Here is a 6000-nt window from a genome sequence, read left to right as displayed (position 1 = left end):
AAACCTAGCAGAAGAGTCTGTCATTGTGCTTAGGGGGGCCAAGTATCCCAGGGGTGTGTGTTTGATATATGAGGTCACTTCAAAAGGACGTGTTCTCTTGACATATGGTCAGAGCCTCCTTATCCACGCTAATAGAAGAGCCCACACTGGCAGCAATAAGCCACAACGGCAGATCACTTCAGAAATAATTTCTATTTGGCTTTGATATGCATCATGGGTAGGGTTTTTGCATCAGTATTAACTTTTTCAGACAAACAGTAAGATGCATTTTCATTCTCCAAGGATAAGCTCATAGATAATGGGACTAAGATAGCCAAGAATGTACTGGAAGGCAGAGGAAAATCAGCTAGAGGCTAACGTTTATCTACTACGGAGGTAATCAATACACAGAATAGTTGACAGTTGACTGATTGTGACAACTCATTATTCACATTAATTAATAGCAATTGCATTATTTTATTATAACAATTAGCTTTAGTAGTATAATAGTACAGTATAGTAGTATAGTGTTAGATAATTACTAGTAATGATTGTAGTACTAGTTGACATGTTTTAGCTTGACTGTCACTTCCGAAAAGGAGAGAAGCATTTTCTGACTCACCCAGTCTAGCATACCGTCTCTTATCACCCGTTTTGTTTAAATCACAGACCACTCACTGTCTGATAACTTTTGTGTTTATTGTCTATTTGCCTTCTTATGTCTCCCTGCTCTGCAGTGTAAGCTTCAGGAGAGCAGAGACCTTCTCTACCTGCTAGCACCTACAATAATCCTTGACATGTCAGTAGGTGCTAAATAAATGTTTGAGACAGTAAGTGGACTTAATATGTGCCAACTACTGTCCTAAGTACTCGCCATGTACTGTCTGTTCAATCCTCATCACAAACCTGCAGGGTACAGAGGAACCTTGCCCTGCTTTAAAGAAAAGAGGAAAAAAAAATTGAGATATTAAGTAACCTAGTTCATTATTTAGATCTAATGAATCATCCCAAACAGGTGTGTAAGTTTAGATTCTGAGACCACAGAGCAGTGTCTGCAAACTTTTACTTTCTCCCTGTCACCAGCAGCCTTGCTCCAAGGCACTGAGTGAAGGCTCTCCTTTCGGACCCCACACCTTGCAGGGGCCACTGATACTAGAGGCAGCAAATCTCACATAGACATGCAGACAGGCCTGGAAGAGTGTGCCTGATTTTCCCTTAGAGGCGGCACAGACTGTAAGACACAGGTGGGAAAATAAGTTCATCATGATTTGCTCTTAACTCCACAATTCACTGACATGCAGCAAGCATTCATTGACAGAGTGTCCTGTTTTTCTAAAGTGCCATAAGTCTGCAGAAGGTGCTTCATAAATATTTGTGGACTAGCACATTGCATTCCTTACCTGAAGATCCTGAGGTAAATCAGTGATAATGGAGATGGGAAAAGCCTTCATCAATTCAGATGATCAGTTGTGTCCCTTAATTTCTTATGTCACTTAAAATGAAAATCATCACAAGTAATTGGAATAGCATTGTTTCACATAATAAAACCTTACGTTTATCTGGAGCCGTATAATTTTAAAAATCTATTTGCAATTTGACACATTCGATTCTCATCACATCCCTATAAGATAAGTGAGGGGTGTTTTTTTTTTGATATTCACATGAGAAAGGCTTACTCAGAGTGCTGGAGGCATCCACTACCTCTGTCTACCTAAGAAAAAATGAATACTGTCTCATTCCCCTCCCCCCGCCAAAAAAATGTTACCTGCTCACCGTGTTCTAAATAGTATACTAAGTGCCCCAAAGTAATTAAAAATATTTGCTGCTCTTCAGAAACCCTCAGTAACAGAAAACAGTGGCAAGTTTAGGAATAACTACAAATACAGTGCAGATGATGCTATGTCAGAACTCTATACAGGACGCAATGGGGAATATTAAAAGAATGACCTCAAGTGGACAATGCAATATTAATTAAAGACTTTTGAAAGCCAAGTTAAGGCGCATTAAGACTTTGTGCCAGTGAATGTTTCCCAAGAAACTGGGATACAAGGTGAAGACATTTCCTACAGGATCTACCCACTTAGTTGGCTTTGGCTTTTGAACTATCGCTGGCTATACTGGGTCTCATGTTTTAGAAACCAGCATATATGTGCCAACAAACCCAGTTCAATTGTAAGGTTCAAGCCAACAGGATCGATAGCCCCATTAATTATAAAATAATTGCAAATATTTTTTTTTAAAACTCTTCACCCTACAAGTTCTTCTTTTCATTGTAATTTTAACGGTTATTTTCACAACCAGAGAGAATTTCATTCACATGACTTAATGCCGGAATTCTTTTTTAGTAGAATAAATACTTTAAAGTTTTTTTTAACTTTTTACAAAATTATAAAGTGGAAAGAAGCCTTTAGAATCCACGTGATCCATCCCTCTGTACTGTTTTAGATAAATTGAAAGAGTCCTTCGCTTGGCAATACAGCCCTCAAGAGAAATTTCTTCGTTGAATGAGGAAATAACCCTCATCCAGCAAAACTTGACCAACTACAGAGCCTCTCACATGCCACCCCGATGGGACAGGAACGGTGCAAGTTATTAGATAATCTAACCCCTGCGATCTATGTAGTGTTAGCATATTTTACCTGCCAGGGAAAATTCTGTTCCATGGTTAGCTGACTGACCGAATTCAGTACAGAAGTCAATTAGGATGTGAATGACTGTTTTATTGAGTTCATGGAGTGAGCGAAAATAATCAAATGTATTTCACATTTCATCTCCAATGTTTGATCGAAGAGCTGCCTGAACCTCAGGGGATAAATGGTTTGATTTTCTCATCATTTCCAAAGCATTGGCGTTCCCTAAGTAACCGTGGATCCTAATGAAGCTGTAGCACTAGTCATCCTGGAGCCTGGAAATCTAGGTCCTAAGAAATGACAGACAGGGAAGCGAGCACCTTGCCTCAGCCCCATTGTCTCCATGCTTATTTTTAATTACCTCAAAGCTTTAGAAACATGATCCTGTAAATGCTTTGTGGGAATAGTGGCAAATGCACTCATCATGCGAAATCCATAAATTGCTTATAATCCTCTCAAGATGTTAAAAAAAGCATTAAGTAATTGAAGACAGGAAGTCCTCAGTTAATTATTTAGAGGTGTTATCAATGCTTTAAGCAAACTGAAGCGTTTTCTGCTATCTCACTGAGCCGAATACCGTGGGGACGAGGGAGCAGCAGCCACCGCCTTCTCATATTCGCTAATGCAAACAGCGCATGGCAGCTTGTCAATAAAAGACCTTTTCATATCACTTATTACGAAACATGGCCACCAGCCTGCACAGAACAATTGGGATGTCGGTTACGGCATTGTTTCACTTCGGGTTACCGCCGCTGACTACGTGGGCCTCCTAATTTCAGCATTGGGGTGGAGGAGAGGGGAAAGGGATTAACTGAATAATTAGGGCCACTGAGAACACAATGAATTAATCATATCCTCCTTAGCAGCAAATATATTAAGGGCTTATGTGTCTCTTAACGCTAGGGGAAATGTTTTTAAAACCATTCATTGAAAGTTGCTCAGCATTGCATTTCACTTAAAAGAGGAGACCCACCAGCATTACGTTAGCAAGGAAAGGATACTTTGCCTTCTGAATCCATCCTCTTCGAAGCTCATGAGAACTTCCTGTGCTAAAATGGCATAACCCCTAACAATGTGCTCTTAATGGACTAAAACAGCCTCCCCATCACTTTTGGGAAAAAGAGAACATATTTAAACATCGATATCACAAAATGTAGAAATTCTTTACGAAGGAGTTTGACATTTAGGTAACTCTACTGTAGTAGCCTACATTCTGCTGTCATGGCGTTTATTATACTTTGTCACACTATCCTTTTCTCCTGTCTCTGTTCCTCAACAACTAGGCCAGAGACAGTAGCTTCCTGTTAGCCATTTTATCACGGATACTATGACAGGTTCCGATCACAGTACTTAACACAGATTAAGTGTTCAAAAATATTTGTCAAATGAATCGTAAACTAGTATCTAAATGACTACATTCCATTTCGATTGAATATAAAAACCACACTGTCAGACACATCTAAATTTCAGGCAGGGTGAGCTACAGAATATGCAGGGCCCAGTGAAAAACGAAAATGTGGGGCCCCTTTGTTCAAAAAACCATTAAGAATTTCTAGTCTGAAAACAGAGGATTGAATCAAGCATGGGGTCCTTCTGAACATAAGACCTTGGATGAGAACACAGGTCACGTGCCCATGAAACCAGCTCTGATCTCTGGCAGTCTGGATTGATCGGCGGTGTATTTCTGCAGTTGACACACACAGGAAGGAAACTGAGATGACAATCATGTCCTCAGAACACTTCCAGAAGTTTCTTCTGTCGTTAGTTTGCAGTCTCTGGACTGTGTTTCCCCCATCTGCTCCCTGACTGCTGACCACCAGACAGACCTGTGAAAATAGCTGTGGCAATTCATTTTATTTTTATTTTTCCTAGGAAAACCTTGCACCTGACTACATGCAAAAAAACAAAACAAAACATCAACCACTGTTTCTTCCGTCCTTTAAACATTCTTATGGATACAGTATTATAGCCAACAAGTTAGAGTCCACAGCTGCCTGGACACTAATATTTATAGAAAAAAAAAAATTGCCCCCTGAAATCGCAGATATCCCAAGGCTCTTTGCCTGGGCAATCACTACTTCAGTTTTGTGCCAACAGTTCTCTGAGTCTTGTTCTTCCTGGGTTGCATGTCCTTGTTGTCCAGCGTTTGAGTGACATCAGACTTTGGTGCCACCTGATGCCACATTTTGATTGTAGAGAAGAAAACCCTGCATAAAAATGTAGGTAAAAGCCGCTTCAGTCTAGTACAACACCAGACTCAGAGAGGAAAAATTATTAAAATAGGGTTACAAAACTCAAAGGCAAGGATCTTTCCTTGGACGTCGTAATAGTAGGCTTCATATTGACCTATATTTGGAAAGAGAGTCTGCTGAAGAAGCGACTCACCTAGGAAAGCTGCTTGGGATGAATCTGATCACGAAGATATTAGAGAAGGAGGCCTAAGCTGTGGCCTACAATTTTATATAAGTTACAGAATTAAGATATATGTATATATATAATTATGCAAGTTTATATATTCTATATGTAAAATATCCTAAATATTGAATTATTCAAATAAGCTTGCACAAGTAGTCAGAAGTGAAAGTCATGACAATGTTTCCCAGGCATTTCCAGTGCAAGAGCCCCTTTGCTTTGCTGTTTCGACGTCCAGCTCATAGAAGACAGCATCCAAACTCATACTTTAAAGTATTGGTATAAGAAGCGGACAGCATCAGTGGCTACTCACTGCTGACAAAACACTGTCTTGACCAAGTGGAGTGCCGAGCCGCTGAGGCCATGATGGACAGCACTATCCAGAAAAGAGACTGTAGCTTGTGAGCTCCTGAAATTCTTCTCACATTTTGTAAAACAGTTCATAATTTAAGTGCACCTTAGTTGTCTCTGAAGTAATTCCCTGGTGTCTTGTGTGACAGTTTTGAACATGCAGATTTTCACAGAGATCGATCTAAAGTTTCAAATCCTGATACGGTTCTACCCATTGCAGCCAAGGCTGCCAGTGGATGTTGGGATTTCCTGGGAGTCTCCACGAGCAGAGATACTCGGAGGGGGATCAGTTAGTGCAATCCACGGTGGATGAGGGCAAGCGAAAGTGCTTCCCAGGAGCATGTGTGTGTGAGTCAGGTGGGCTGGGCCAAACATACAATTCGGGTGAACTGGTGCTGAGACTGGTTACTTATCCACAGCTTGTACAACACTTGCTAACATAACAAGACCATTTTTAGCTTAACCCAGATCTCTCAGCATGTGAGCTAATCACCAACCACGTTGATTGAGGAACTTGTGGAATTACATATTCTTTAGGACTATTTGGTAATTCTTTAGCATGTAACAGATGACACCGTAGGATGACTGGATGCGTGCTTTGAAGAAGCACTGTCATAAATTACAGTGG

At 40.4% G+C, this 6000-nt stretch overlaps 1 protein-coding gene across 1 annotated transcript in view; it reads left to right on the top strand.

The window, feature by feature from the left end:
• Positions 1-6000, top strand: part of USH2A (usherin) — a 576091-nt gene that overhangs the window by 464767 nt on the left and 105324 nt on the right.

The sequence above is a fragment of the Pteropus medius genome, unplaced genomic scaffold (genome assembly GCF_902729225.1).
Source record: "Pteropus medius unplaced genomic scaffold, Ma_sr-lr_union100, whole genome shotgun sequence".
NCBI classification, from domain to species: domain Eukaryota; kingdom Metazoa; phylum Chordata; class Mammalia; order Chiroptera; family Pteropodidae; genus Pteropus; species Pteropus medius.
The sequence above is the reverse complement of the archived record's forward strand: the minus strand, read 5'-3'. Positions and strand labels throughout refer to the sequence as shown.